The following is an 11,884-nucleotide window of genomic DNA, read 5'->3' on the forward strand; positions in this document are numbered from 1 at the left end:
TCTTTTCCCTCTCCCCTGGATGCTGTATAGTGTTTTTCTGACCTCTGAACTTTCAAACCAGTTGTTTCAGACAGTTCCTACTTGTTTAATAGTTGTTCTGGTGAAGGACTGAGTCCTGGAATTCCCTAGTCCATCTTCCCACAATCCCTCTTCTATAAATGAATCATTTTTACCCCTTCTTCCTGCTCAATGTTAGAGTGATATTGCGTAGACCTCCCAGTAGATAATTGTCACTTAGTGTTCAATGTACTGAATTTTGAGCCAGATGACCTCATATTTCAATTTCTATCTGGAAGATAAAGTGGGAAAATTTTCAGTATATCATGTGGGAACATCATCGCCATCATTTGTTACTATCACTCTGACTTGGATGCTCACTCCACTTTGGGCCCGTGAGAAGTAACACTCTGGTGCACAATCTCTTACAGTACAGAACCATGCCCAGACCAATAATTGGCCTGGCTGAACTAATTGGGACTACAAAACCAAATATCAGGTCCATGTTAGAACAAATGTTCATAAGCGGGTGAATCAGGTTATTCCTCTCCATTACCTAGCTTTCATCTTGTCTAATATTTCTCATCACTCTTGTGAAGCAAAAAAAAAAATATTTAGGAGCATTTTCAAAAAGATTTTTATGTTTTAAAGAAAAAGGATTTCATTTAATATTGTTCCCAAAGTTTCTTCAGAAAAAAAAAAAAAAAAGTTCTCAGCACTGAAAGCACAGAAAAGCTCTTTACCAAATCATGTTGCCAATCAGCCTAACTCTGAAGCCCTGAGAATGTGCACTGGAGCTCCAAGTGTTTGGCAGAGTTAATTTCCTTCTTAAAATTCATGACATCATACTCTGGTGCTCTGAGTTTGGCTCAACATGAGAAATCTCCATCTTTGGGTAAATTAATTGGGATACTGGCTCCATGGGGAAAAGAATCTCTCCAAATCTCTTTATGCGGGAATTAGAATTTTGGACATGATTTTCAATTCTCTAAAGGGAACAATATCTCTTGATAAAGGAAATAAACTGCTTCTCCAAGTGTGCGAAAACTAGTTCAATATTCTGCTTTATTTGCTGCAAAGAGTGTTACTATGGAAAGAATTTTCATTGTCAGGGATAATCGATGAACAAATGAACAAAACAGAATGAGTGTTGAGACAGTAAATCAGGAAGTTCATGTTTTTTAATATTCATTTCATTATTTGGAAAAAAAAGCAGAATTATTTTTTAATAATAGGAAAAAATGATTAAACAACCACACAGTCTTATAAAAATATTTTACATATTGTAGAATGGTTTGCCATTGAAAAATCTCAACCCCATGTATAGTTGTTCACCATCAACAATTATACCACATATTGCAAAGCACTTTCTTTGTTGCATTGAGGTGACCTACTGAAATCCTTGTTCACAATGTACACATTAGCAATATCACCTTCAAAAGTACATCTCAACTTCTCATATTCTCTATTTTTTTTTGCCCTTCTTGCCTCAAATTTGTCTCAACATAGGGAGAAAAAAGTTCACAGTCTGTGCTCACTGTATATTAAACCTACAATAAACCATCCCAATTTTTATATAAAGAAATATGTATGATTTTCAGAGGAAGTACAGTTTTTCAAATAAAAAGCAAATATTTTTAAATGTTGAATAAGAATAAAGAATTTCAGCTGGTTAAATTTAGAGTACTAAACAAAGTCCAATCTAAGAATATTCTTTGGTTTTAAACCGGCAGCATTTTCATTTGATTGTAAATTGGACATATTTTCATTTACTTTAGAATCTTGCCTTTCTATGTTTTGTTCTTCTAAGAGACTCAACAGGTTCTGATTAGCATGTAGGTGCCGGGTGTTAACTTCCCACCTTCTGAGGACAGTTGTATCATTCCTAGTCAATTATGCGCCACTGCCCCCACACTCTCCACCTAGACCATTTTCTATGAATCACTATGATTAGAAAGGTTAATGTTTCCTTTTTATAAATCAATCTAATTGAGGTATAATTTACACACTGCAAAATGCACCCATTTTAAGTCTACTCTTCATTGAGTTTTGACAATTTTAATGATAATAAAGATGTAGAACATTTCCATCATCCCAAAAAAGTTTCCATATGCCACTTGCAGTCAATATACTCCTGATTCCAAATGGTGACTGAAGATTTCTGAAAATATAGACCCATATTTTATGTCTGACTTTTTTACTTAGCATAATGTCTGTAAGATTCATCCATGTCATTGAGTGTATCAGTGGGCCCTTTTTATTTGTTGCAAGTACAATTTTATTGTTTAGAGATATCACAATTTGTTTACCCATTTGATGAATATTTGGTTGTTTCCTGTTTGGGGCTGATATGAATAAAGCTGTGATGAACAATGTATTCCTGTGCTAGGCTTTCTATGGACTTATATTTTCATTTGTCTTAGATAAATAAACATATTTTGCTATATTTATCTTAAAGTATTTGTTTTTGATACTATTGTAAATGGCATTCTTTTTCCAGTTGTTCATTGTTAGTATACAGAAATAAAATTGCTTTTTTATAAGACTTTGTATCCTGTGATCTTAAAAATACACTTATTAGTTCTAGCAGCTTTTGTGTTGATTCCGTAGTACTTTCTACATAAAGAACTGTCATCTGTGAATAGGGTCAGTTTTATTTCTTCATTTCCAATCTATATGCCTTTAATTTCTTTTTCTTGCATCATTGCACTGGCTAGGACCGCCATTAAAATTTTTGTTAGAAATGGTAAGAGAGAACATCTTTGCCTTATTACCACTGTTAGAGAAAGTATTCAGTTTTACCTTTAAATATGAGATCAACACAGGTTTTTCATTATGTACTTTATTTGATTGAGGAAATTTCCTTTTATTTCCTGGTTTGTTAAGTAGTTACTTTTATCAATGTTTTTCCTTGTTCTATAAGGATGATCTTATAGATTTATTTGATTTATTTTTTTTTATATTACAGAAGCTGTAGGTTAAGAGAAAAATCATGCAGAAAATGCACTTCTCATACATGCATTAGTGTAGTACATTTGTTATAATCAATGGAAGAATATCATTATAATTGTGCTATTAACTGTAATTAATGGTTTACATTAGAGTTCTTTGTGCTTCACTGCCAATGTTGTTGGATTTTTTTTTTTTTTTCATTTTTATTCTGGTAACACATATACAACCCAAAATTTCCCCTTTTAACTACATTCAAATATATAATTCAGTGCTGTTATGTTCACAATGTTGTTTTTAATAAAATGGTTTACAATAATTGATTTTATCAAATATTAAACTAACCCTGCATTGCTGGGGAATATACCACTTACTCATTATGCTTCATCCTTCTTATTTATTGGTGGATTCATCTTGGTAATATTTTGTTAAGGGTTTATAATCTATGTTCATGAGGAATTTTGGTCTCTATTCTTGCAAAATTTTCATATGGTTTTGGTATCAGAGTAATGCTGACCTCATACATGAGCTGGGAAGTTCTCCCTCATCCTCTTTGAAAGAGATTTTCTAGTATTGGTATTGGTTCTTCAATGATGTTTGATAAAATTCAACAGTGAAAACATCTGGTGATGGAGTGTTCTATGAGAAGGTTTATAACTATTAATTTAAATTATTTAATAAATAAAGGGTTTTTCAGGTTTTCTATTTCTTCTTGAGTAAGTTTTGGTAATTTGTATCTTTCAAAGAATGTGTTCGTTTCATGTAAGTTCTTTAATGTACTGACATAAATGTGTTAATATTCTCATTAACCTTATGATACCTGAAGGGTGTGTAATGATTTCTTTTCTGTCAAAGGGGACAGTTTGAGCCAGCCTGCTGCCACTCTCTGTGATCCACAAATGAAGCCTGTACTTGGGAACAGATGTGATGATCCGGCACTTAGGATAGATAGTGAATGTGGGCTGAGCCCCTTCTCAGGACAACTGGATATAATGCATCACCTGGCAGACAGTGGTCCACCACAACTTCCCTTCTTCCTTTGCGTGAGCACATGTAAACATTCACAAAAGTTGCTTAGCTAATTGTGTGAGCTGACCAACTCCATTGCTATACCTGTTTCAGGCAGGGAAGGAACAGGGTCCTTCACTTGCAGCAACAAGAGGGGTACAAGCAGACTATCTCCCTACATTGGCTGCAGAGCAAGACAATGGAAAACCAACACCCACGATTGAAACTTATCTTGCTCTGTCTCTTCTCTATGTGAGGAAAGCATTGTTCCATACAGTGTTTGTGTAAGTCTTGCTTTTGTTGGCAGCCCCAACACCTGCAAACTATGGAGTGGGTTGACATTTTAGGGTGCTGTTTCTGGTAGCAGGTATTATTATGCTCTTTGCTATCCTTTATGTGGTAGGACAGTATAAATGACCTTTTCTTTCATTCATGATAGTAATAATTAGTATTTCTCTATTTTTTATTGATCAGCATAGAGTTTTATTTATTTCATTGATGTTTTTAAAGAACCGTCTTTTTATTACATTTATTTTCTTATTGTTTACCAATTTTCTGTTTCACTGATTTCTATACATATCTTTACTATTTTCTCTATTATGTTCAATTCATTTACATTTTCTGGATTCTTAAAGTTCGAAGCTGACATGATTTTAGACCCTTCTACTTTTCTGATACAAGCATTTAAGCCGTATTTTTCCTTTAACCATTGCTTTAGCTGCATTCCACACATTTTACATTATACATAAAAAAACACTTCTGTAAAAATACTTTCTATTATCCCTTTTTATTTCTTCTTTGATTATTTAGTAATTTACTAATATTTGTATAATACTTGAGCCATCAGAACATACAAGAAGGAGCGGAAGAGAAGGAAGGTGGAGAGGGAATGAAAGTGAAAAAAAAGAAAAATGCTACAAGATATCCTTTTACTAGTCCCTTATTCTCATGAGTCTCTGTGAACATCCTTTCTCAGGGATACAGGCATATGGTTGAGGTGGAAAACAGCAATGAATTCAGCCTCTGAACAACAGAAGGTACACGTTAAAGAAAACTGTAATATAATGCAAGCTTTATCAAATATGTAGCCCACATGAGTGTTTGTGTATGAGTGGGGATATGGTAAAATAAAAAGTACGGAGTACTAGCAGCATGCTTTAAGGCACCAAGGAACTATTCATTCATTTAACACATACTTTTTGAGGGCTCATGTATGATATGCCATTTACTAGTCTAGATTCTAGGGATAGAGTGATAAATAAAACAGACAAAAACACTTCCCCTAATGGGGCTAGTTGGATAAAGATGCAATAAACAAGAATTTTCAATGGTGAAAATTGCCTAGAGGAAATACACAAGCAGAAGAGGATTATATGAAGGGTTCAGCATGAAGAACTTTTATTTGTGATAGCCAGGAAAGGTGCACTGAGAAAGTGACATCTGAGTAAAGTCCCAAGGGAAGAGAGAATAAACCATCCTAAGGATAATTTTGAAAGATATTTCAGGGAAAAGCATACAATTAGATGGCATTAGGATTTAGGAACCATTGAAAAATGAAACTTTAGAGTGCTCTGCACAGATAGAAACTGAATACATAATAAGTAGTAGGAGAAAGAGACTTGGTACAAAATTAGAAGCTTCCTGAAAGATTTAGAAAGAATAGGAGCAAACAACATTGCATGCTGAAATTCAGTGAAACTGAGGGATATCACTTCCTCAAGATTAAAGACTGGTGTAAAAGCAAATGTGTTGATGATGATAAAATTACCAAAAGGAGTTTACCACTAAGCGTACCAATCATTTCAGAGAAAAATGGAAGAGGTTAGAGCTGAGTAAGGATGGTGACTTACTAGGTATTCATCAACTTTCTTAATAGATCAATCTGAGGTTGACTACTAGTGATGGTTAATTTCATGTATCAACTTGGATAGGTTAGGGGGTCTAGTTGTTTAATAAACCAAGCACTGGCTGAGGATATTTTGCAGATGGAATTGCATCATTAGCCAGTTGATTAAATCTATGGCTGATTGCATCTACAATCAACAAAGGAAATCGCCCTCAGCAATAAAGGGAGTCTCCTCACCCAATCAGTTGAAGGTCTTAAAGCTAGAACTGAAGATTTTGGAAGTCAGAAAGAATTTCTATTTCAGCCAGTTTTTCCCAGGTAATTCAATTTCATCGATTTTCCAAATTGTAGCCTGACCTACAGAATTCAAACTTGCCAATTACCATAGTCATGTGAGGCAATTCCTGTAATAAATCTCTTAATATTAACATATATATGTGTATATGTATATCTATATCTATAGACCTATACAGATAAATCCTGTTTGTTCCATTTCTCTGGAGAACCTTGAGAAAACACTACTTTTAACCCAAAAAGAACCAGTTAAATATTCTATTGAGACACAGGTCTTTGTTCACTTGTTATTCATTACCAATCCCTTCTTCCTTGCCTTTCTCCTATAAAGGCTAGAAAGCTAAATACTCACTCACTTTCCCACCTTTCCTTACAGCCTAATATGGGCATATCACACAGCTCTAAGAAATGTTCACAGAAGTCTTCTAGGACTCTTTTTAGGGACTTTTGCTCTCTAATGCAAAGAAAAGCCATATTTATAACATCAGATTTTCCCCTCTTCCCACTTTGAACATGAATGTGATAGCTGGGACTACAGCAACCTCCTTACATCCAGGAGTAAAAGCATAAGAGATTTACAGGGATCTCAATGCTGACATCACTGAGCTTCTAAGCCAATGCCAACAACTACCTCTAAGACTGTTTTGTGAAAAAATATATAAATAAACCACTGTTTGTATACATGGAGCCAAAAGCCTCCCTAACTGATTCAATGCCATTTGGGGAATGCTGAATTTTAGAGCTACTCAAGGACGTTATTGAATTCTACTTCACATTATCTTTAAGAACAAACGGTAATCACAGTAATAATAGCTGCTATATTGCCTTATTTATTCCATAATAACCCCATCTCATAAAATAGGCACTACTATCTTTATTTTAGAAAGTGAAACTGAAACTCTGAGGAGTTAAATGATTTGCACAAGGTCATTCAGCTTCTAAAACCTAAGGTTAGATTTTGAACCTATTTTTATTTGATGAGAAAGTTCACGCTTTCAGCCAGTGCCTCAAAAGAGCTTTTACTGAATTTTTCACTAAATGCTTAGAATTCACACTTGGGAATTTCCATGGCCCACTTCTTTTTTGGTCTTGGCAACTTTGGAAAGGAGTGAAAACTTGAACAATGGAAGACCTGAAGATAGTGAGAGCATAAAAACCCAGAGTATTCAATAACAGTGGTAAATCCAGAGTATTCAATCACAGTGAAGGAATTAAAGTCAAGATCTTGTTAATTTTAAGTACCATTTATAAATCTATGGAAAGGAGATGCATTCAAAAACTGGAAAATAAAAACTATGTTATGGTATCTTGAGACTTCTGGAGAGGCATTACTAACAAATAATAATAATGATAATCTTAAAACTACTTTCAAGTTTCTAAGAATTTTCTTGCTCAGAAACAAGCATAAATAAAACATCTGTTGGCTTTTTGCTATACAGTGTTTTCAACGAATCTTTAAAGGACATTAAATTGTGCTGTTAAACTCCGAGAGGGAAAAACAGCTCTCGAAATAACTAGATCTGTAGTTTCTCAGGGCAGAATTCTGTCAAGTTAAAATGCTCAAGCTTAGGGTGATTACATAAATACCAATACCAGAAAGAATAATAATTTGAGAAGGGTTTAAAGGACCAAACCAAGTGTCACTGAAACATTGGAAATACAACAAAAAGTGATATATGCAGACTTGAAAAGAATGCTTAACAGAAGGAAACAAATCTCACTTAGACTTGAATTTTAAAAAGTCTAAATGCACTTATTGGCATTTTTGAAGATGCAGTCATGTAGCAAACCTGTTTAAACTGATAAAACAAGTCCCAGTGTTTTGTACACAGTCAGAAAAATAGACAAGTGCTTCCTCCAATTAACCGGCAAAGCCTGTTTCAATGCTGATTAAGTTCCCCACACAGTTAGAAACCAAAGGGAAACCAAAGGAGTCCTAGTAACCAAATACTAGAAATGAAAATGAAGTAAGGCAGGAAATTTAGAAAGTTGGTTTTGTAACTTACAGAACCACAGTTCAGTAACATTTTAAAAGCGTACTTTGTAGCCAATATTCCACCTTTTTAAAAGAAAAATAAAATTAACTGTTACTTTTATTTGTGTAACTTTGTTATACTTTATGTTTTACAGGGTACTTTCAGAGATTGTATCCCATTTGACTTTCATAACCACCACTGAGGTGAAGAGTGCAACACATGAGGAAACAAAGGTCAGGGAAAAAAAATAAAATTATAAAATTTCTTGTTCTTATGCTATGATAATAATTACCACCATAATAAAACCATAATTCATTGACAATTTGTGAGATGGCAGGAATTATGTTAAGTGCTTTAAATATATTATCTCATATAATACTAATAAGAATTTTGCAAGATCTATTTTTTTAGCCCCAGTTAAATGTGAGGATACTGAAGATGAGACAAGTTAAATAGCTTGTCCAAAATCATATAGCTGGTAAGTTATAGACCCAGAATTCAATCCCATATCTGTTTGATGTAAATCCTGTGCATTTAAAAAAAAAAAAAAACAAAAAAACTTGGCTCTACCTTATTACACTTTGCTAAATTAATTAATGACTTAAACCAATATATTAAAATTACATATCTATGCATTTTACAAATACTTATTTACATATATTATAAACTTATATGCACATAATATAAGTGGTGTAGACTTGACATATAGGTATTTCTTTTGAAAAACTGTTTAATTTCTGCATGGAGTAAAAAAGTAAATGAATGAGCTGATGTTTTTCATTCTTTTATCTCTCAAGGCCATTTTGCGTTTGTTGTGTAAATTATGTAAATAAGTTTATATTTGCAAAGGTATGCTTAAATTTCATAAGTTCTGAATTTCACACCATGGAACAAAGTTAACACAAGTTCTATCATGTTCTAAAGAGTTTGATAAATAATAACATATTTGCTGAATATAAAGAAGTACAACTTAATGTTGACCATTGCTGCACCACTAATCTTACCAATGTAGCTTTTCAATTTATTCTAACATTTATGCATTGTCTATGTCACACTTATAAGCATTGTGCCACAAAGATGAATAAGACATAAACTTTGTCCTTGAAGAACTGAAGGTGTACTATATGAGATACATATAAATGGACAATTTCAAGTCAACAAGGTATGTACAAAGATAGAGGTGTGCCAGGTGCCTCAGGAGATAGGAAGAAAGTCATATGATAAGCAGGTAGACTTGAGAAAGTCTTAATGGAGATGATGCCTAAAGAACAGACTCAAAGGATAAGTAGAAACGAGTGAGCAAAGAAGGGAGAACATAGCAGGGTAGTAACAGATACAATCCAGAAACCTCCCACATCCTTTAGCCAAAAAACTGATTGGACATGGCATGAAGAGGGTAATAAAACCATTGCCCATTAGAAGGCCAATTCAGTTTGGACTACAAGTTTTGCTTATTCTTTAATTGATATCCAACTTAAATCGAACCTGTTTACTCTGTCTCAAGTGTTTCTGCTGAATCCCCAGACTCTTATTAAAAGTCATAAGTTAGGATAGAGGAGAAGGACACACACAGAAGCTCAGAAAGAAAGCCACAGATGAGCAGCCAGAAGCTGAAGCAATGAAACCCAAGAGAGAAGGACCAGCAGACACTGCCATCACAGCCTCAGAACTTCCAGGATGAAGCCTGAGTGATTGAGAAAAGTTCTGAAATTTCCAGCTTCCTGCTTATGCAGACAGAAGACATTCTGGAACATTGTAATTTATATTACCAAGGGATATCAAAGCTGAAAAAGTCTCCTTACAAAGATCTGAAAGGAATAAATGCACTATTGAATGCCATGCTGTAGCAGGCTTCAAAAGGTAGGGACTAAAGGAAACTTCCTCAATATGTTAAAGGGCATATATGAAAAACCCACAGCCAGCAGAGTACTCAATGGGGAGAGACTTAAAGCCTTCCATCTAAGATCAGGAATGAGACAAGGATGCCTGCTGTCACCACTAGTATTCAACATTGTGCTAGAAGTTCTAGCTAGAGCAATCTGGCAAGACAAAGATATAAAGGCATACATATTGGAAGGGAAGAAGTAAAACTGTCATTATTTGCAGGTGATATGATCTTATATTTGGAAAACCCTGAGAAATCAATGACACAGCTACTTCAGCTAATAAACAAATTCAGCAAAGTGGCAGGATATGAGATTTATACACAAAAGTCAGCAATGTTCCTATACACTAGAAATGAAGTAACAGAAGAGACACTCAAGAAAAAGATTCCATTCTCAATAGCAACTAAAAAAACCAAGTACCTAGGAATAAACTTAACAAAGGATGTAAAAGACCTCTACACAGAAAATTACATAACTTAACTAAAAGAGATAAAAGGGACCTAAAGAGATGGAAAGCTATTCCATGTTCATGGATAAGAAGGCTAAACATCATTAAGATGTCAATCCTACCCAAACTGATCTACAGATTCAAATCAATACCAATCCAAATTCCAACCACCTACTTTTCAGACTTGGAAAAACTAGTTATTAAATTTATTTGGAAGGGAAAGAGGCCTTAAACTGCTAAAAAAAAAAAATCTGAAAAAGAAAAACAAAGTGGGAAGACTTACATTTCCTGACTTTGAAGCCTACTATAAAGCCACAGGAGTCAAAATAGCATGGTACTGGCACAAAGATAGACATATTGATCATTGGAATCAAATTGAGAATTTGGAAATAGACCCCCAGATCTATGGCCAACTGATTTTTATAAGGCCCCCAAATCCACTGAACTGGGATAAAACAGCCTCTTCAACAAATGGGGCTGGAAGAACTGTGTATCCATATCTAAAAGAATGAAAAAAGACTCCCTACCTCATACCCTATACAAAAATTTACAAAAAGTGGATCAAAAACCTCAATATAAGAGATAGTACCATAAAACTCCTAGAAGATAATGTAGGGAAACATCCTCAAGACATAGTAATAGGAGGTAGTTTCTTAGACCTTACACCCAAAGCACAAGCAATGAAAGAAAAAATAGATAAATGGGAACTCCTCAAAATTAAAAGCTTCTGTCCTCAAAGGAATTTATCAAAAAAGGTGAAGAGGTAGCCAAAACAATGGGAGAAAATATTTAGAAACCATGTATCTGATAAGAGACTGATACCTTGCATATATAAGAAATCCTATAACTCAATGGCAATAGTATAAACAGCCCAATCATAAAATGGGCAAAAGATATGAAAAGGCATTTCTCTCAGGAGGAAATAAAAATAGCTTAAAAAAACACCTGAAAAAAATGTTCACTTCACTAGCTATTATGGAAATTTAAATCAAGATCACAATGAGGTATCATCTCATACCAGTAAGAATGGCTGCCATTAAACAAACAGGGAACTACAAATGCTGGAGAGGATGTGGAGAAATTGGGACTCTTATCCATTGCTGGTGGGACTGTAAAATGGTACAGTGACTCTGGAAGACAGTTTGGTGGTTCCTCAGAAAACTAGGTATCAAGTTACCCTACGATCCAGCAATTTCACTTCTCACTATATACCCAGAAGATCTGCAAGCAGTGACATGAACAGATATTTGCACACCAATGTTCATAGTGGCCTTGTTCACAACTGCCAAGAGATGGAAACAATCCAAATGTCTTTCAACAGAGGAGTGGATAAACAAAATGTGGTATATACATATGATGGAATACTACACAGCAGTAAGAAGGAACAAGTTCATGAAACATATGACAACATGGATGAACCCTGAACACAATTTAATGCTGAGTGAAATAAGCCAGACACAAAAGGAGAGATATTGTATGT

This window comes from Choloepus didactylus, chromosome 10, assembly GCF_015220235.1.
Source record: "Choloepus didactylus isolate mChoDid1 chromosome 10, mChoDid1.pri, whole genome shotgun sequence".
Classification (NCBI taxonomy): Eukaryota; Metazoa; Chordata; class Mammalia; order Pilosa; family Megalonychidae; genus Choloepus; species Choloepus didactylus.